Consider the following 22,011-nt stretch of genomic DNA (forward strand, 5'->3'; position numbering starts at 1 on the left):
TACGACCGGATTCTCAGAATAATCTTACTGTTTTATGACTCGAAAAATAAAGTAATGTGTTTATGGAAGTAGAATATTTCTATACCATATTGGTGTCGTATTGAAATATTTGCTATTGCGTTCTTGTATAGTTATTTTGATTTAAGAAAATCATGTTTAAATTTTGTTCTGCGCAGGGGCCACTATGTCACACTGCAGTTTAAAATTAAACACAAAAATACTTTAACTAATTATTTATTGAGTTAGAATAAGAAATATGTATAAATAATAAGGTACATCGAAACCAAATCTTGTACGTCTGTTACTTTTGAAAGAGTAACTTCTTGCAATTCATTGTTTCTATGTTCACTAACCTTGTAGGCAAGAACACACTGTTAGAGTAAAAATCTAGTCTTAGTTGACTTTTTTTGTGAAACAAACTACTAGTTTATGAAATGATCGATCGAATTTGTAGAGTAGACTTTGTACGTTACCCATTGCAGCCTCCAAGGTGGTGGCTTTGAAAGTCTATATCCTATTTTCCGGTAAGAAATGACAATGAAATTGTATTATGCATGACATCTCCATAATAGTCCTTCCAAATCCAAGTATCCAAAGTAGTGTTGTTCATATATATGTATGTATGTATATATATATTGGTAGAATTGTCATTTTTCCTCAATGAGGAGGAAGGAGGGTCATCATTTACTTTTTTTTTGCTGTTAATGTTAACTTCGTATCAGGTCCTACTTATATAATGTATATAAGTGCAAACAATCATAAAAAAAGTTTTGCTAATATTCTTTTGTCTAATTGCAACAATAAATACATAAAAATCTTTTATACAATAAACGATACTTTTCAAATCATGCCAAAAGTAACAACGTTTCAAAATCAAACAAACTGCAAACGACATCAACTCAATAAATAATGGTTACGTTTTTCAAAAGTTTTTTCGTGTTCAGAATTCAATCTGCAGTATCATCATTACTGTCAAAGTATCCTCCAAAATTACAAGTGCTGTAAAGTTTTGTGAAAACGTATCGAATAAAATCATTGACATATTACGTTATTTGTTCAAGTTAGGTTTTGGAGACATAAAGCAAGTGCTAAACACGATACATGGAATCGGGCCAACAAAGGCTTATGTAAATAGTTCAAAGAACACATGATATATGGATATAAAATCAAGGGATCTCTCTAAAATCGTTAGTCTCTCTAAATGCAGTTTTTGACTGCATGACCAATTTAAAAAGTTCGAAAAATATACATATAGCAAAAAAATGTAAATATATGAATAATGTTGATAAATAAATAACATGTAAATAAAATTAGAGTGTCTATTTGTAATATTGAAATAACTGTTTTTTACATATGCATTTGAATATAAATACGGTACATACACCAAAATAACATTTGTTTGTTTCGGCTAATCTCTGAAATGGCTGGATCGATTTTGATGGGACTTTTTTTGGCAGGTAGCAGGAAGAACTTATGTTACTTTTATTTTAGAAAAATAAAGCTAAATACTACGCGGACGAATTCGGGAACAGAACAGAAGTAGTATACCATAAGAAAAATATATTAGAATAGCCAGAAGACTTATAGATATATCTTTTTAATCTATTGAATAGAAAAAAATATCATAATAGATCAGACGCAAACGACACTATGCAAAATCGTCATTAGTACTAACACATACTATATCGTAATAAAAGAAATTAATTGAAACATTTGTACAAACCCTTTGTAACAACACCACACTCAAAATTATTCTCGTAAATTGCCTCTAAATCCGAGAACAGGAAAGTGTCACCGGATTTCCGCTAAATGAAGTTCACTTGTAACACTTATGAAATAAGTAACTTTTTCCTCCGTCTTTTGTTCTATCTAACATTCTTTGTTTGTCAGTTCTTTGATGCGGGAAGAGAATTTTATCGTGTAAAACAAATCCTATAAAATCAATTAAAGTTAAAAATAATAGCAAGTCTTGTCTATCTTTCTAGAGAGGGAAAATTTTAGTCTTCTGCGGGCTACCTCAGTCTCACCTAATTCAGCCGCCAAGAAGCTGTTAATAGGCTCATTACACAGTAATAGGTATAATACCGTAGTTGTATAGAAAGGGAACATATGGCAGATACCAATAGCGTCCCGTTGTTTTGTTATGTTCTTAGTGCTAAAGTGCACTCACAATATAATAATGTACTGTCCACTTTAGTGCGAGTACTAACAAGTTTGCCTTTAGACTTAAAACTTAAGACGTAAAACGTATATCGTATTTAGCAAAAGTCGATATTTTATTTATATATATGACTAATAAATTATCGTTATTTGATAGTTTATATTCACACAATTTAATTTAAAAATGTAATGTTCGAACAATTATTTAGAGGAGCAACACGCAAGTTTATTTCTCATTTTTCTTGTGTTCAGCGGCTTTCGAAATGTACTTTAAAAATGCGATCAATATGATTCAGATCTAATTCAGAAGTGCTTAAATTTAAATTTAATTAAAAAAAATATATTTATTTTATTATATCTAAACATACGTGATATACCGAATGTATCCAAACAGCTTATATTCATTAAAGAAACCGATTTCATGACACATCACAACGGAATGGTGTAACAGCCTTGTAAGACCTGATAGTAAATGGTAATCCTTACTTATGTATATGACGGTAATGCCTACCACCATCTACGCATTGTCATTCCGGTGGACTTAGACATCATACCTCTTAACCTGTAATTTCACTGGATGAGATATCCTTCAATCAATTCGTTATCCCTCACGAACATATCGTATATTTACAGCCACACTATTTTTCAAGCGCACTGGCTCACGTATTTGCATATTATTAATGTATATGTATCCTTCAGAATCTGCATATTCTATGCTGTGTTTGATTTTTGATTACTTTCATTCTACTTTCATTCTGCTTCGTACAATGAGCGATAGAAATACCGATAAGAAATCAAATTAATCCGAGAGACGGCGGTACGTTCGCTCCTTGTCACGTTCGATTAATAATATACTTAATGAAATTTTCCTAGATTATATATTATCATGTGTTGCATTGACCATATACATAGTTGATATGATTTGATAGAATATATATATATGCCTTATACATACTACCCACCTGGGTTTACTGTTATAAAGGTTTAACCTTTAGTATAAGCCAATGCATAATTGCAAACAAGCTGATTGCAACCTGTTGGTCCCTGTATACATGAACCACATAACGTTATTATGTGATGCCTGTGATACATTTACTTCCCATGATCGCAGATTCGATTCCTCGCACGGTAAAAACATTTGTATTCATGAGAATGATTGTTTAGGTCTGGGTGTTTTCTATGTATGTATATTATGTACATATGTATTTATAAAAAAATATCTAAGTATTTTTATCAGTTGTCTAGAACTTTTTATTTTATTATACTGACTGCTGTTAACGTATGACTACGTTGCTATTCCAAAGGAATAAGATGTTATGCCACTCTTCAACTGAAATACAGTTGACAAAGCAAGCTGCTTATGCTGCAAATAGGTGAGACTAAGGTATATCTGGTTGAGACCAAAGACAGACCTGTTAAGACAACAGTTAAAATGTGTATATTTTTAATATTGTTCAAATTAAATAAAATATACAACGAAATCGTTTGTTTGTTGATTATGTAGGACTACTAGCGAAAAAACCATAATATTAATATTTTTTAGCATAGTTACAGACTTCTTTTTCCTCATACTTATTAAATTCGATTAACATAAATTATACTGTAAGCAAATACAAATATATATTACGTATTGCTTATAAGATACTGACGTTATTCAACAGAAATAAATATACTCGTAATCTTCTTATTTAAAAAACTCATTTGACTTTCCTTTACTCGGACGTATAATTAATTTTCATTGAATACATTAACTAGACTACGTTCAAAATTTTAAGTCTCTTTAAATAACATTTACAAAGCTGATTATTTTTAATTAAAGCAACTTTTTATATTAGATAACATTTATCAGTGTATACATAAATTTATAGAATAGAAATAGAATAGAAAATCATTTATTCAAATAAACTTACATTGAAGCACTTTTGAATAGTCATTACATTTTTTAATCTACCGCTACTTATAATTATATAATTGGATATTTTAATGCGTTTATTTTCATACTTGTTTTCAAACAGTACTACTCTGTACTTTATTTAAAAAAATTTTGGTAGTCCCTTGCAGAGTAGAGATACCTACATCTCTACTTAATTATGTGTCAGAGATATCTTTAGAGTCACAGGAATAAACATATTTGTATTAATATCAAACTCTCAACTATTACTTAATAGATATATGTTGAAACATTGTTCCGCTCGCTACAAATTAATATTTAAGGGAAGGGATTGTTAGTAACGGGTCATTGGGTCATAATATGGTCGAGCGTAGTGATGGCTGTCTCATACGTCATACTCGTCAACGAGTGCTGCTTGTAGGGACTGGTCTCGTCTAATCACTACGATTGATTTAATCTTACTGTGTATTTATTTGGCCTTAATAAATTAATACTAGTTAGTAGTTCGTATTCACACGATTCCACTTAAAAATTTAAACCTAAAATGATTATTTAAAAGAGCAACACACTATTGTATGCTCTTTCTCCTCGTGATGAGATAACCCTCAAATCGACGGTAAAAAATTTGTGATGACTATTCAAAATTGCTTAAAATAAATTAATTTTAATAAGATTTTCTATTCTATTCTAATGACGAATAGTCGCCCCCATTGCTATGTACTCTGTCAGATCGACATCCACGATCGACACCCTTAGAAATTATCATGGTTTTATACTGACCACGATGTGCTATCTGACCTGACTTCATTCTCTTTCTATCGTCCTCTACTAGAACCCTGCCAGTGTATGCTGCTAGCAGGCATTTTTATTCTTGAAAGAAACAAATTAACATTATTTTTATAATAATACTTTTTTTTTTACTCGGGAACAGAACTAGCTTCCGATCTCATCACATTTCCTGAGTATGCGTAAAATAAACGAGCCCATTTTTACAGAGTACCATCGTGCTCCAGATTGAAAATCTAAAAATACTATCACATTTCGTCAAGGTTGATCTCCTATTTATAGCTCGGAGGGCATCGTTCACCTAAAACTAGCTGACATCCCATGACATCATATCACAAATAATATAAGCGTAGAATAAATTGGATTAGTGAAGTTCTAACATTCAAAAATTCATTTATTTACATTATTTATTTTTAAATAAATATATATTTTTTTGTAAACTATCATAAATGAGTAATCATTTATATGCAGTTTTTAATATTTATCGTTAAAGGAAATATTAAGTATGTGCTTTCTTTAAACCAATTAAAAACGAAATGTCTAAGCGGCGATTTTGCTTCTAAATGCTTTTTCTAATAATGCATATCTCAAATGTTACAAACTTCAATTTTACCTTTTGATATTTTATGTTTACATATGTTTGTGTATTATGACGTTCTATTTTTATATGCCGATTGTTATTATATTCCTAGTTTTTAGTTTTCGTTTTCTCCTATAGCTGATACACATTTCACCTCACCTAAGAACGCGTCTCATTTTAAATCAGCCTAATACAGTCCTCTGTCACAAATATAGTGTGATATAGTAGTAAAATGACACGGTATGAAGTTCTCCGGAATGGAAATGGATACAAAATACTCTGGACGTCAAATAATGATATGCTATCCATCTGTATAGCTGAGGGTTATTAATTAGTTACCATGAAATAAAAAAAAATACATGTATAAAAGCCATGTAGTATTTACTTTCCTGTTTCTATTCTTAAATTATTTACACTGGTTTTTTCCCCATTATTAGTATATTATATATTATATTATTATTATATATAAGAATGTTTAATGGGTGATAATGGTGCGGTGCATCCTCCTGCGCTAACAGTATTCGCACCAATGTAATGATCATTATATGAACATGAAATCAGGTCAGTTAGCCCATCGTGTCGAATTTACCAGGAATTAACTTCGATGATTTTCAAAGGGGTGGCGTGGAAGTTGACTGATATATTATACTGACAAAGGGACTGCAAGTCTCATTATTATTCTACGGAGATAAGATTTTTAAAAATTGCCTGTAAAAGTCTAAAGATAACAACTTTTCTACACTCCCATACAAACGACTTCGTAACAATACTTAAAAGTCAATTTGAACTTTAATACGTAATTATATGTATTTTGTAAAGTTTTTAATTTTAGATTAATAATATTGTTATCTTGTATTGTGTTTTTAACAGAAATACTGTCTACAAATTATATGTATAATGCATGCGTGTTATAGTATAGAACAAGCTGAGAAATTCAAAGATTTGTAATCCCCCATGCGAAGCCGGGGCGGGTCGCTAGTTTTTTTTATAAAATGTTATATATTTGACAAACGCGGTATTATAACTCCACTGGCGATATATCGATCAAATAATAAGGAAGTCCGTGCTTCTCGAACAAGAGGCAACAATCTCTTAGGAGGGAAGTTTCAAGATAAACTTAGACACGAAAAATGAGTTACTTAACGTTACTCGATATAGATACAGATGCTGTGATCGTACCAATAGAACGAATAGGCGAACTATACAATATTTACTGAAACAATATTAAGTTATAAACATAGTATAGATCAGATATTTGTTCAATCCTGGATACCACATAGCGCCATCTAGTTCCAAACTAAACACAGCTTGTATTATAGATACTAGATAACTGATGAACATCTAGACCAATAACAACAATCTTACTCATGAATACAAATCGAACCCGCTCCATCGGAAGTAAAACGGTATGCTAAACCCATAGACTACAGAGATCGCCGGTTTAATATTATTATTAGTAAGTAATAATACTTTTGGGTACTGTAATATTATATAAGTGTAAGGTTTTATTTTTTAGACTAGTAATGTATAATTTCCAAAAACTGACTGATTTAAAAACTATTTCACTGTTTGAAATTCCAGGGTGATATGGACTTTATGCTCTGCTAATATATAACTCACAAAGTTATGAGTACAAGGCAAAGGCACGGCGGAACTAAATAAATTTATTATTTATAAAGACATCAGAAAATAATAACGAAAACATACCTACTGAATGTCTTATTTTTAAATAATACTAGTTTCTAATAATACTACAATAATATAATACAATAATATTTTGTTCCACGAAAACGAAACTTTGAACTCCCGACCTTTTGATGTAAGTCGAGCTTGTAACCCACTACGACAAGGCGCTGTCGAAACGACGACTCTCATAAATAAGAATAAATTCATCCGGAGAGTTAAAACGCTGCGTTCTTCTTAAATTAAAAATTAAAAGCCACAGTTCGGAAACCGAGCCAAATTGAAAAACGTGGGAATTATTTCGAACATTGAGTCGGGAAACAAACAAGTCTGTTTGAACATTCCAGGGAAGTATTTGAACAGTTGGAATGTCAAATAATGTTTGACCTAAAATTACTCGTGAGTCTCGAGTTCTGCGAATGTATTGTTTTATTGATTCTTTTCAGATTTTCTATGTGTTTTCATTCAGTCATTTACATATTCATTGAATTATTTGCACACATATATAAAATTATATATAGAATTTCATGACCTTAAATACAGCGTTCAGATTAATTTAATATATTAAATGTGGTATTTTTATATTCAACTTAATTATAAAAGTGTAATAAGTGTATAGTATATACGTTGATAAATAGACTATTCGCATATATTACTTTATTTTACAATAGAAAGCGACCTTAATCATAATAAAATTTCTACAAAAGGATATGGAATTGCTAAAAGAGTCATTGAATTTTTGTATAATACATGTGTATTTAACATATATAATGGAGTTTCAGGTAATTTGATTTCGCTTCTTTTCATAGGTAACTATGAATGTATTTTATCAAAATAGAATTGGAAATACTGTTACTTTCAAATTTACTGTCTGCAAATCAATCCATATTTTCATTTATATAAGTTTTTGTAATTCTAGTCATCATATCAAAACTTTCACTTAATAATAAATGATCCCGGCCAATTAACAGAGCACTATCTAAACCCACGGTATGCAGAGCTAGTGTTATATTAGACAACTGATATAAATGATTAGATATTTTTTTTTGTAAATACATAATATACATAGAAAATACCCAGATCGGCACAAACAAACATACTAATGATTACTAATATTTGCACTATGCGAGGAATGGAACCCGCGACCATCGGAAGTAAAGCTGTGCGCTAAACCACTTTACTTCCGATGGTTTCCGATGGACCACCAAGGCCGCCACGTGCACAATCTGAAATTATATACTTTTGAGGAACACGAAAGTAATTGAAAGTTTCCTTTTTTGTATTATCGGTTTTTATTATGTTGCCACGTATATTCTAAATGTGTTCCATGCTATTCAGTATTCAATATACACGAGTAGATACCGAATAAACCTCTGGATAACGTAACATAATGTAAATACTTGGGACGAGATTCGAATAAATATACCAATCCGCACTTACCACTGTAGTGGACTATAATCCCAACGTCTTGAACCCTTATGGGTACGACACTTATACAAGTATATTATTTACATTTACTATATCTATATTACGAACTGTAAGTAAACACGCATCTTTACCCCCACAGTTATTTTCTACTCCCGTGAGAATTTCCAAAATTCCTCGCTCAGCGGTTGCTTGCGTATATACTATCTACTAAATTTCAACTATTTATGCCTCATATTACTTACGTAAGGTCCGTGATTAGTGTGTGGTTATTCCATATAATATTATGTAATTTAGGATCTTCATTTTCTAATGCGTAGATATTTTGATTGTAACTTATACCTATGTGTATATCTTGAGTGAAATAGCGTTTGATTAGCATCTGGAGAACGAGATCAAATTCAAAGTCACCTGCTAAAATATTTAAGTATATAAACTCTCTACCATTAAATAGGGCGAGCTCAAAATTCTTGATATAAGACAATGTGGTTGGCGCAAGAATGTATTTCATGGCAATATAAGGATAAAACAAGAAAATGCAAGATTTTAAGTTCCTATGTAAACCCTTCAGATTTTACTACTCCTTTAGATATTGATTAAAACGTTTCCATTATAAATTCATTTCACTTAAGGACCAATATGTTTTATGTTCAATCATTAATTGCGATATATTTTTTTAGTTTTATAATCTGTAAACTTAGATCGCTATCTATATCAGGTAGAACCCAGATCTGGGTAAAAAATAGTGTGCTTATTATCTATATATTTCTGACTCTACCACATTTCTGATTAGTAATGAAAGAAGTGATAACAAACTAAATCAATCCGAGAAACGGCGGACGGATTGCTCCCTACCACACTGAATTGTAATATAAACAGCGTAATGTTGGCATGTCTCTGATTTAACTCATCTGAGTTCTGTTATCTTAGATGAGTTAAATCGATATAATAATAATATCCCTAAATTAACACAGCACCATCTATTCCCATGGTAAGCAGAGCTTATGTAATGGGTACTAGATAACTGATATAAGTATTTAGGCACATTTTTTTTCTAAATACATCTATTTAAATAATAAAAATATAAATAAAATTGGAGTGTCTGTTTGCAATATTGAAATAACCGTTTTTTACTACATGCATATGATATAAATATGGTACATACACCAAAATAACATATTTTACAATTTTTGTCTGTTCTGGCTAATCCCTGAAATGGCCGGACCGCTTTTGACGAGACTTTTTTTGGCAGGTAGCTGATATAATAAGGAGTAACTTAGGCTTTATTTTAGAAAAAATCTTTTTTAAATTCCACGCGGACGAAGTCGCGGGAATAGCTAACATGATATAACACAGAAAACACTCAGAGAAACAATCATACTGTTGAATACAAATGTTTAAGTAACATACGACCATTGAAAGTAAAGCGGTGTGCTAAATCGTTAGACAATCAGTTAATCGGGCGGAGAGCGAAGCGCGGACCCATATTAGAGATCAGATTTGCACTCTTTGTAACGATACTTGACCGATCCAGACAAAATTTCAACCGAATGTTGACCTTCGGGCCTACATCGTTCAGCACTCAAAAAATTCCAATCGGTCATGTCCTTGAGGAATGGTCGTTGATAAAGGTTGCCATAGTCTTTGAATAAAATCACGCGCTACTGCAATTATTTAATTTTAAAGGTCAAGTTTTTAATAATAAACACGCTCCGGTCAACATGTGACCTGGCGTGTAAACAACACACCGCTAACAAACCTACTATAATTCTACAAACAGAAAGACAACAATGCATTTATAGCTACTGTATAATAGAAATAGGTAAGATGATTCAAATTACATCTAATAGCTCTGAGGATTCTGTATAATCAAAGTGTCTGAAGTTGCGTGGAGTGTTGAGTTAGTAAGGGATTCATCGCCCACTAATACTCTTGCAACTTGGTCCGACTCTGATTATCATACCTCTGTAAGTAACTTGGTATATTAGGATTTCAATTTAAAACTAACGACCAGAACCGGATTCGCTCGGGTATTAAACAAAATTAAAAAAAATATATATACTAGCTGACACGTGCGACTACGTCTGCCTCACACTTATCATTATTTATCGCCCAATTTACATAATATCTTTTTAAATTATAACCTATGTATATTATATCTGATGTATAAGCTATGTTACTGTAAAGTTTCATCAAAATCCGTTCAGTATTTTTTGCGTGGAAGAGCAACAACCATCTATCTATACTCACAAGCATTCGTATTTATAATATTAGTAAAATTTTAGCACACATATAAACCCTTTGATGTTAATGTTCGCCATAAAACTGTAGTATATCACTTTGTAAATCTCTACTTTCAATAATTTCCGTAGCGTCCGCAATACAAGATTTTTTTTATAGGTTGAGTTACATTATGTAACTTTTCATACGAATCAGTAATATTTTTGCCTATGTTCATCAGTGATTAATAATAAAAAAAATATAATTAAGGATTAAATCAGGAATCAAAAAGTTTAACAACTTTTAAGAAATCTAATTAAAGTAAAAGTTTTGGAGTCTATTTAATGCAAACAAACAGACAATAAAATCTTTCGTATTTATAATATTAGTAAAGATGTTTGGTTACTATTGTTTTAAATAATAACAAATATATTTTGCATTAAAACTTGATATTTATAATGCAAACATATTGTTAAATAACTTACCTAATGTAATAATACAAAGAGGAAAAAAATGTATATTCTGTAAACGTAAAAAAAACTCTAAAAAGATTTTTAAAAACACTTAAAAAAGTGTTTTTAAAAATCGCACACCTATAGAATTATATTAGCAGAGAGTAAAATGGTTTATAAAAAACCACTTCGATAATTTAATCCGTGTGAATCCGGGGCAGATTACTAGTAGTGTTTATGTAGTTAATCAAAAAATCTCGAGTAGTAATGTCTAAAGCGAGAATTGTATGCTATACTATGAAGATGTTCAGTTATAGTAGCTATCAGCTTATAAGTAATTACTATACAATATTTAACTTGCTGATTAATTTCATAAGCATCCAATAGCATGATATCACCAGCTCGAACTATTACTTAAATAATGTGCTATTACTTCGTTGTCGATTCGCTTTCCTTCTATATTTACTCTGTCCCCTTACCGGCGTAGCGAAATAACCTAAAACTTCTTAAAGAATACGTTAACAAATACATATATATATTTTTTAAATAGACTGTTAATTCAAGACATTAACGCTTTCAAACGAACTCTTAATACTATATATTTATCCAAACAAAAAATACACTAATAAGAACTATTTCTAGTGGTAGAATAACACACACATATAACTAGCAAAACCATAGTTTTTTTTTTAAGTTAAAAAATTACATATATATGTTTCACATTTGACGCGGTTATTATTTATAAATTACAATTAGAAAAAATCACGCGATATTATTACATACGACGACGTTAAAAAATAAATAAAACGTGGTACTACCACGTTCTTACCCGTAATTTTTCTCAAACATGTCTAATGTTATTCAAATTCAAATTCAAATTCAAAAATCATTTATTCATGTAGGACATTTTAGCCGCTTATGAACGTCAAATTTTTACATTATAATTTTATTTTTTTCCCTACCGTCCAGTTCGGTATATAGATCCAATTGAGAAGAACTGGCAAGAAACTCAATTGAATTACTTTTTTTTTTAAAGCCAGTTTATTTACAATGTATATTTATATAGGTGTCTATGTCTAACATTAAATGAAAATTCAGTGCATGAACAACTATTGCCATGCACACTCGTCATTCAAGTAATCGTTTAGTGAGTAATAGGCTTTGCTCAGTAAATATGATTTAACAGATGTTTTGAATTTATTTAAGAGTAATTCCAACATATCCTTTGGTATCTTATTGTAAATTTTTATACCTATTCCCATAAAAGACCTATTAACTTTTTCTAAACGATACTTGGGGACAGCAAGTTTGTCTTTAAATCTTGTATTAATATTATGAATATTGCTGTTTTTTGGAAATAAGTCAAGATTTTTATGAACATATAGGATATTTGAATATATAAATTGAGAAGCAACGGTTAGTATATTGTACTAGGCGAGCATAGTTTTGAAAGAGATAAACACATATGACACTATTGAAACCGGGCACTATCTGCTGGTGTGATAACTTTTTTGTATCTAACCCGTATATGACTAACGTTGCGGTCGTGTAGATTGAATTTTAAATATTACAAAATAATATTGACTTTCTTATAAGAAAATTACTAATGGCAGAAAGGTGTACTCTAATTCGCGGGTTATACTTATTGCATTTAATATGATCAATAAACTATTCCACTTTTACTATTGAGTAAATATTAAGTTAATAGAAATTACCGGTAGTATGTATTTATCTAGTCACTGAAGGATATGCATGCATTTAGTCACTGCTAGTACATAATATATGAAGGAAAATATATATAATTCGTAAACTATATATTTTGCATAATCTGACAGTTTTCATCTTAAAAAATAATACTTATATATATATTTAAAATTTTATCATGCTTGAATAATATGCACATTGAAATAACACTTCATAAATGATATATAGTGCTATTATTTTGCTATACAATAAACTTACCTGTCAATTTATCCTTATAATAATTTTGTTGCCGTTTAACAAACAATTCGTGTATTATATACTTCACTTATTTATGTTAGAACTGTAAAATCACCATACATTCACTTCACTTATAAACTTATTTAAAAATTCTTAAAGTTTTCACAATCCTCTTGGAACGAACAATCAATTTTCCCAACCAGTTATATTTCAAAAAGTTGTCTCCACTTCTATTAATTACGATTTTATTGCTTACGAATTCACATCTGGCCACATTTTGCAACGAGCATAAAATACGAGCATTCGGGATAACGACAAGTACGCTCGAAGACTGCGCTACCTTGCACGATACTAACGCACGTAGCATTACCAGGGTTGGAATTGATAGTGTGTGCGTGCTACAACCCTATTGGTGAACAGTGTGTATTCACGCTGACTTGTCGTTGTGTGTGTTTTCAGGCGGTAGTGTCCGTGATTTTGCGCTGTCGTGATACCCAAAATTGTAGATGTGGTTGTAACCGATCACCTACAGTTATGTTTGTGTGCGTTACCGGCACAACCGGGGAAAAACGGACCCACGAAATATTTGGGCGCATGCCCGAAACCTCTGAAAAATAAAATCGTGTTTGGTGCTATTTAAATACTGATGTGAGAGGACAGATTATAAATCCAGTGTGTTGCCGACAAAGGAGGTAATTTTCAGAATGGGGTTTTCATTAAATTCTATATGAATTCGTTTTAGGGAAAGTCTTGTTATTTACAAGTACCCATTTGTATTTGTTTTCGGATTGTGTATTTTTTTAAGTACGTTCTTTGATGTTTGTGACAGCGCGGCTTTTAAATTGTATGTCTATGTTCTTGTGTCTATCCATTATTTTTCTTATTTATTCGAGTTCAAGAATTCATTAAAATTTAAATATTTAAAGTAATCACTATTTTTCAACGCGCCGCGTGGAGGCAGTATTTTCAAGATATTGGCACCATTCCGCCACTGAATTTGCATTCTTATATTATGACCAAAGTAATTACTACCTCTTCGTAACCGTGACAAGGCGAGATGTCGTATATCGTATATATTAATAAATTAAGTTTTTATTTATTATTCAATGAAAGATCGCATTTTTTTAATAATTTGTGATGTGTTTGTGCGTGTGTACTATGTTTACTGTCATATTGTATGACATTGAACATAGTATCGTATAAATATAAACTCTATAAAGTATAATAATGGTGTGTTAGTTGTTCAAAGTCATTTATTTATTTGTATTTATTGTGCTTATAACCTATGTGATCTAGAACATTCACTCTTGCCATTGAACTTTTTATATTTCTAGCTGTAGATCATTGATGCAAAAGTCAATAAATTATTAGAAATAAAATATTCATTCAGTGTTTATAATATAAATATAAAATTAAAATGAAATATATTAAGTAAACAATTTTTTTCCTTATATATAGTACCAATATGACATGTTCTGGGTCAGTATACCGCTAGTTTTCAGTGGCACCAGTATGCAGCACCGTAAAAGAGAATCTTAATAACATTAACATCTGGTTCAACCGCATTATTACCATTATTATTTTTACTATTCATTACGTCAATTGATTATACCTTTGCTTAAAAATATATAAGTAAGTTTGTATAAATCTCAGTTTATTTAAATAAGAATAGAAGAAAATATAATATATTTTATGCTAAAAATGTCATCCCGTACTAACAGGGGTTGAATGCAAGGGGTCGTTGAGTGCTGGGTAAACATGCACGTTTTTGCTACCCGAGACATCCACAAACATTACTTGAGTGATTACACGAACCATACAGTTTCTCACAACATATATCTTGTATGACAATATTTATGGAGTATATTATCTATTTTTAAATAATAATAATATATATAAATTTTATTTATTGTGTAATATATAAATAAAACAAAGATGATTATACACTGGATTCCGCCTAAGTCAACTGCATCTCGGGAGTTCATAAAATAATTGGTAGATGTTATCAATTATTATAGATCAGCGAGAATAATATATCAGAACAATTCACACAGTGACATATAGTCCCACGCTAATCAGAACTTATGGTATCGGCATTAAACAAATGATATAAATACATAGATACGTTATTTTTGCAAATATATACATAATATACATATAAAACACCCAATAACAATACAATTAATCACACAATGTATTAATAGTTTATTAATTTAGTAATGGTTTAGCAAACCACTTTACTTCCGATGGTCCCAGGTTCGATTCCTCACACAGTGCAAACATTTGTATTCATGAGTATAATTGTTTATATCGGTATGGTTATGGTACACCCATACCGATATAAACTATATGGTATGTATTTACAAAAGAAAATCTAAGTTTTTATATCAGTTGTCTAGTACCAACAACATAAGCTCTGCTCATCGTGGGACTAAATGGCGCTCGCTGTGTTAATTATCCAGGGTTATCTATTATTATTATTATCATAATACGTATTCTTCATTTGAACCTAGATGCCGTTGAGTGATATATCCAAAGACATTTATTTATTTATATTGAATTCAAAAGAAGACATCTTCACAATAGAGGATCTCTGTACCTACATGTAGTCTTCTGGGAATTTCATGCAATTCGAATCTAGACTCTCGAAAATCTAATATTTTAAGAAATTGATACTTTAGAAGTCTGATAGGTATCATATTTTGATTCACTTCAATCTGTATAGTATTAACTTTGTTTACTTTGTAACTAGATGGCGCTATGTGATTACTAGTATTAGACAATACCTAAGTACTTATATAAAGATTTTTCTCAGTATATTACGTTATGTAGACCACAGAAAACCATGTCATTAATTAAATTCAAAATTCAAAAATCATTTATTTATGTAGGCCATTTTAGCCGCTTATGAACGTCAAATTTTTTATATTATAATATAATTTCCTTCCTTTATACATATATTATATATAGATGAAATAAGAAAAAACCGTTAAGAATTTGTGTTGATCTCCACTCGGTCCCCACTGGAAACCGTCATTCTTTTGAAACTTTGCTTTAATGAAAGACTTTTTCGAAAACCAATTTATAAAGCTTATGCCATGGCTTTACTTCATCCTCGGCCTATCATCTTCCAATATTGCACTGCCACCGTTTACTGTCAGCGCTGACTGCATCAATTTATATTGCTACATTAAAAACCCCAAATAAAAGGGTAAATAACTCAATTAGTCATTCATCTTAAAATATAAACCTACTCTAAAAAATCTGCGTAGGGTATTCAAACATTTAGGATATCTAATCATATAGGTTATTTAGGATAATACCGGAAGGAGGTAGAAATAAAAAAAAGGTATTGATTTTTATTTTGTATAATTATAATTATAATCAAGCAGAAAGCCCACCTGATGGTATGTCGTAAACTTCATCCTGTGTAATAATAATAATAATCATACAGAACCAGCAATGCTAGGAAAATAAGACAACAGTGAAAATAATAATAATACTCTCAGGACAATTCACACAGCGCCCTCTAGACCCAAGTTAAGCTAACTTAAGCTTGTGTTATAGGTACTAGACCATTGGAAGAAAGGCGATATGCTAAACCACTAGACTACCGAGGCTGTCGAATATCTGAACAGCATTCGTTACCATTCTAGAGGACTTATTAAGCGGAATTACAGGATAAGAAGTATTCTTATCCTGTAATTCCGCTTAATTTACTCATTGATCAACCTTTATGACTTCCTGCGGACTCATTGTTGTAGCGTAAATATGAAACTTTTTCAATCACGCCCATAGACGTTTACAGGGAAATCGATGCTTGATCCCTAAAAAGTCCATTTAAGTTTAATAGGTATATGATACAGGTTGTTCCGAGCCGTTGCCAAACCTCAAGTGGTATTTGAAGACAAAAACCTCTCGAAAGTTCGAGCCGTGTTGTATGGTGTAATTTTAAAGCAGTAAGCGTGGGTTGTGATCTAGAGGTTTACTACCCATTTACACCGAAATATTATGAGTTGAAATCTAGCCAATATTAATAAAATGTGTGGCAATTTATATAGTTGACCGATACTCCGGTTATAGAAACACAGTCAACAAACCAAAATAATCTGAGAGATGGCAATAGGCTCGCCCCATAAAAAATCGCTGATTGCTCTAGGTAGGTGGGAATAAAATGACGTAGGGTGTATGTTCGTATTAAAATTCAATAAAATTTCAAGCAGGCCATTTATATCGGTTTAAAAATAGAGATTATCATTTCAATTTTTTCTATTCATTTCATTAAAAGAATTTTAAATTCAAATTTAAAAATATTTATTCCGGTAGGACATTTGAGCCACTTATGAACGTAATTTTTTTATATTATAATTTTTACCCTACCTTCCAGTTCAGTATATGGATCCAATTGAGAAGAACTGGCAAGATTCTCAATTGAATTACTTTTTTTTAAAAGCCACTTTATTTACAATGTATATTTACCGTAATTTTAATTAATAAACAAAATAATTTTAGTATCGTTATATTATCGTAGTATTTTGTGGGAATAAAATATAAAAATAAAGCGTTATGTTTTTCGCTTTATCTTAACACTCAAGACAGTGCCAAAGCAATCTGAATTGTAGAAGTTAACAAGAGATCTCCACCAATCTTCAACGGCTATTGTTTGACACGAGGCGCCCAATCTACATTTTAAAATAATGTCCCTAATAATTCAATCTCCGGCATTAAATTACACTTAAAAGTTTATTTGACGGTATTTGAATAAACTCTATTAGAGAGGGAGACTTTGAACAAAGTTTTGGTATACTATCCGTCAATTTATATTTCTAACTAAATCTCCGAAACAACGAAAATAAGCCACACAATTAGTCCAAGAGACGGCGGCCGGTTGGTCCCCTGCCCCGTATAATATAGCTTGGAATTAGGATGGACTCCAGATTAGACATACAGAATAAAAACATATATTCTTCCGTATGGTTATAGCATTTAGACTACTCTAAAAGATCGAGAGATTAAACCGACACTACAAAATCTTATTAATATTATAAATGCGAAAGTTTGTGAGTATGGATGAATGTTTGTTACTCTTTCACGCAGAAACTACTGAACGGATTTTGTGAAACTTTACAGTAATGTAGCTTATTCATCAGAATAACATTAAGCTATAATTTAAATAGATATTATGTAAATTAGGCGAAATATAATTATAAATGTCAAATAAGTTTGTTGCAGATGGAATTGTGAGGGTCAGCAAGTAGACTATAAATTTAACAATTTAATAAAAAATAAAACACTTTGTGTATCAATTAATATTCCTAATTAATTCTCCGGTGACGGAAAACAAAACGATACTGACTAATTCTAACTTCATTCAAGCTTGAGCTATCAAATAACAAACTAAATTAATTGTTAACATTTTTATGTATTTTGTATTTCCATTTCTACGCCATGGTGGTCTAGTGGTACACCGCTTTACTTCCGATGGTCACGGGTTACATTCCTTGCACGGTGCAAACATTTATATTCATGAGTATAATTGTTTGACTCGGTCTGGATGTTTTCTATGTATGTAAAAGAATATCTAATTATTTATATCAGTTATATAACCCATAACACAAGCTCTACTTACCTTCGGACTAGATGGTGCTATGTTAATTGTCCAGGATAATTTATTTATTTTTTTAATAATTGACGTAACCTATCCTTGGATGACATTCCATTATCCTCTAACATTTGATGCAAGGAGCATGGCCTTCTTTGGTCAAACCATCTTAGATGCTCACACATACATATGCACGCAACTTCCTATATGCCCCATATTTCCCCATTCTGCGACATTTAATTGTATCTCCGCTTCTTATGCTCTTAGTATGATGTTATATAGTCTGGAAACCTTCCGCCATAAATGGGCTATGTAACACTAACAGAAATAAAAAAAATCGAAAATGTATCTGTCATTACACTGAACATCCAAGCTATCAAACTTTACCTTTTTTATAATATTAGTATATATATGAATAAATATATGTGGGAAAAGTTCCTGTATACATTAAATTCGAATTCAAATTCAAAAATCATTTATTCATGTAGGACATTTTAGCCGCTTATGAACGTCAAGTTTTTACATTATATTTTTTTTCCCTACCGTCCAGTTCGGTATATAGATCCAATTGAGAAGAACTGAGAATTATTCTTGTATACAATGTATTTTATTGTATACAACTAAGTGGCGATGTAACGCAACATAAATTGTTACACTACATAAATTATTGGGGAAACCCAATGGCTGTGAAATCAAACAAGTATAATTATTTATTTGCCACAGTATTAGATTTATATTTTGGTTTTGTTCTCCGTGTTACAAGTAAAACAGCGTATCTATACTTCCGAACATTTTACAAAGCTAAAAGCTTTGTTAGTTTTGGTTATATTTATTTAGTTACTCAACCGGTTGGTTGTCTATTCAATATTTTGACTCTAATGATTTAGTATTATTAGTAGTTAAAGAACAACAGCTAATTTTTTGCTACTTCTCCTTGTGATGAGACACTTTACTGAATGAAAAAATAAATAATCAATGCAATGTAAAAGTTCTGCTTACTGTGGGACTAGATAGCACTGTATTAATTGTCTAGGGTAAAAAAAGTGGTTCAATGTAAGTTTATTTGAATAAAGAATTTTCTATTCTATTCTTTGATACTATAAATAAGAGCATTAAAGTATTCCAATATTTATTAGTACCGACTTGCTCCAATATCGCCAGAACATACATATCTCTATTTCTTCTACTTATAGACAATATAATGAAGATTAGGATGATGTCAGGTCCATTAGAGGAAGCTCTTGTTCACCAGGAATTAATGGCAACCATTTGCAGAAAAGACCGCATCGAAATTGACATGTCAGCAGTCTAGCACAGGAGACTCAATTCTTAGAAAATGTACCCATTTCCTAAGAATTGAGCCGATTGTCTCCATTGTTAATGATACCTCCTCTCACATACAAAGATTAGGTTGTTTATACCACTTGTATCAGAATTTGCATGTCATTTGCCTTTCCAACAGATTTTTGGGATTTTCCAGTAGAAATAAGTAAAACAATAGGCATACCGGAAATGTTAGCACAATATAAACAATATCGAGCTGACGATCAAACATGAACGGACAACAGTCGGCTACGAATCACGAAATAAGGCTATTTGTAAATAATCAGCGCATTTATATTCGGTGTGCAGCCCTGTCCAGAGATCCGTGGAGGTGGTAAAAATTATGATGGACATGGCATCATATTGTACGAGTATGAACATTATTATAGATGAATGTATTATTTTTAATGGTTTCTGCATGGTAATTGTTATCTGTCTTAAATTCATAGACAACAGTACAGAAATCACATCATAATGTGACGCCAGTAGCGTTCACGGTTTTTTTAAATATATCTTTTCTGCATTTTATTTGTAGCATAAATCGTATCTCAATGGATATGAATAGAGGTTTTATCTATCTATTTATGTTATTACGGACAACCAAGATGTCATGCTTTTGTACACTGTAATTTCACTGTCATATCATACCCTTCAACTAAAACACAGTTAACAATGAAAATTGCTTTACGGCTAAGATAGGTAATTTATGCACGCAGATGATACGTAGTGTATCTATTTATTGATATAAAAAATAGTAGTAATAATATTTCAGACTACAGTAGGTAATTAATATACTAATATCTTATCAATCTTCATTTTCGTATGCTTGTTTTTAATTAATAAAATACAATAATAGTTAAATAGTTTTATTTTAGTAATTATTGATAAAATAGGTGGTATCTGTAGAAAGTTACATTCACGAATTTTACGAGCTACTTGTTTCGAGAGAAGGATTTATCCATGCTAAAAGTAAACAAAAATGAACTTTGTGAAATAAACAACATTTACATAACCTTTATTTACTTAAAATATAAAAATATCAATTAATTTGTTGTTGAATCGACATATACCATATCCACTTTCATATAGATCGCTTCATGTATTTACTTTCTGTATCAATATTAGAACACAGGTAGCGTGATAACATCCAGTTATACACATAATTATAACAAAACCCCCGGCTTTTATCACCACACCTAATAAACGAGATAGTTTTGACTAGATTTGATGTTGTAGACACGTGACAAAACCTGCTTTATAGCTAGCAATTGTCAGGATATATTTATAGAGCCTTCTCACGCGTATCTTGAATGTTCTTCGTAAAGGTTTACGGTTGTAAGCACCTAACCACTAATAATAATAAATTAATTAATTTGAGAGCGTTGCGGCCTACACTGTACTGAATTACACTCAGAAGATCGAAAATTGAAATCTGGCTGAAACCAAAGAAAAAAAACTCAATTGTATGTTATTTTAAATATCTAACTGACTCTTCGGTGTAAGAAACGCCGATATGAAACAAAAATATCGAAATTGGAGTAGTGCTGCAGCTGTAGACTAGTCCACTGCTTCCTGGATTCAAATATACCAGCTAAATGTGGTTATGTCAAGAGTTGTCTTCACCACAATATCAACAGTAATTTAATGTCTCTGACTGACACAGTCATGACGGTATTTTTTTTATTTATTTATTACTCTTTATTGCACCTTAACAAAAGAAATCAGAATATTTAGAGTATACACAAAATGTCTTACCGCTAAAGCGCTCTCATCCAGATAACCTTTGGGTAGAGGAGAACAGACAGAAGGTAGTGGTGGTATGTTATATGTTAAAAAAATACTAGCCAACTCATGTAATGATGTCTACATATTTTCGAACTAGACTTCACGTATACTATATAGATATGGAAATAGACTACAGAATATACATCTGCAAAACGTTTTAATT

At 31.1% G+C, this 22,011-nt stretch overlaps 1 protein-coding gene across 1 annotated transcript in view; it reads right to left on the bottom strand.

Moving 5' to 3' along the window:
- Positions 1–13,466, bottom strand: part of LOC131850147 (zwei Ig domain protein zig-8-like) — a 128,910-nt gene extending 115,444 nt beyond the window's left edge. The window contains exon 1 of the mRNA XM_059200320.1: positions 13,160–13,466. The gene's annotated coding sequence lies outside the window, so the exon portion shown is untranslated. The remainder of the gene's footprint in view (positions 1–13,159) is intronic.
- Between the last annotated feature and the right edge of the window lie 8,545 nt (positions 13,467–22,011).

The sequence above is a fragment of the Achroia grisella genome, unplaced genomic scaffold (assembly GCF_030625045.1).
Source record: "Achroia grisella isolate CSIRO2021 unplaced genomic scaffold, CSIRO_AGI_Agris_v1 utg702, whole genome shotgun sequence".
NCBI classification, from domain to species: Eukaryota; Metazoa; Arthropoda; class Insecta; order Lepidoptera; family Pyralidae; genus Achroia; species Achroia grisella.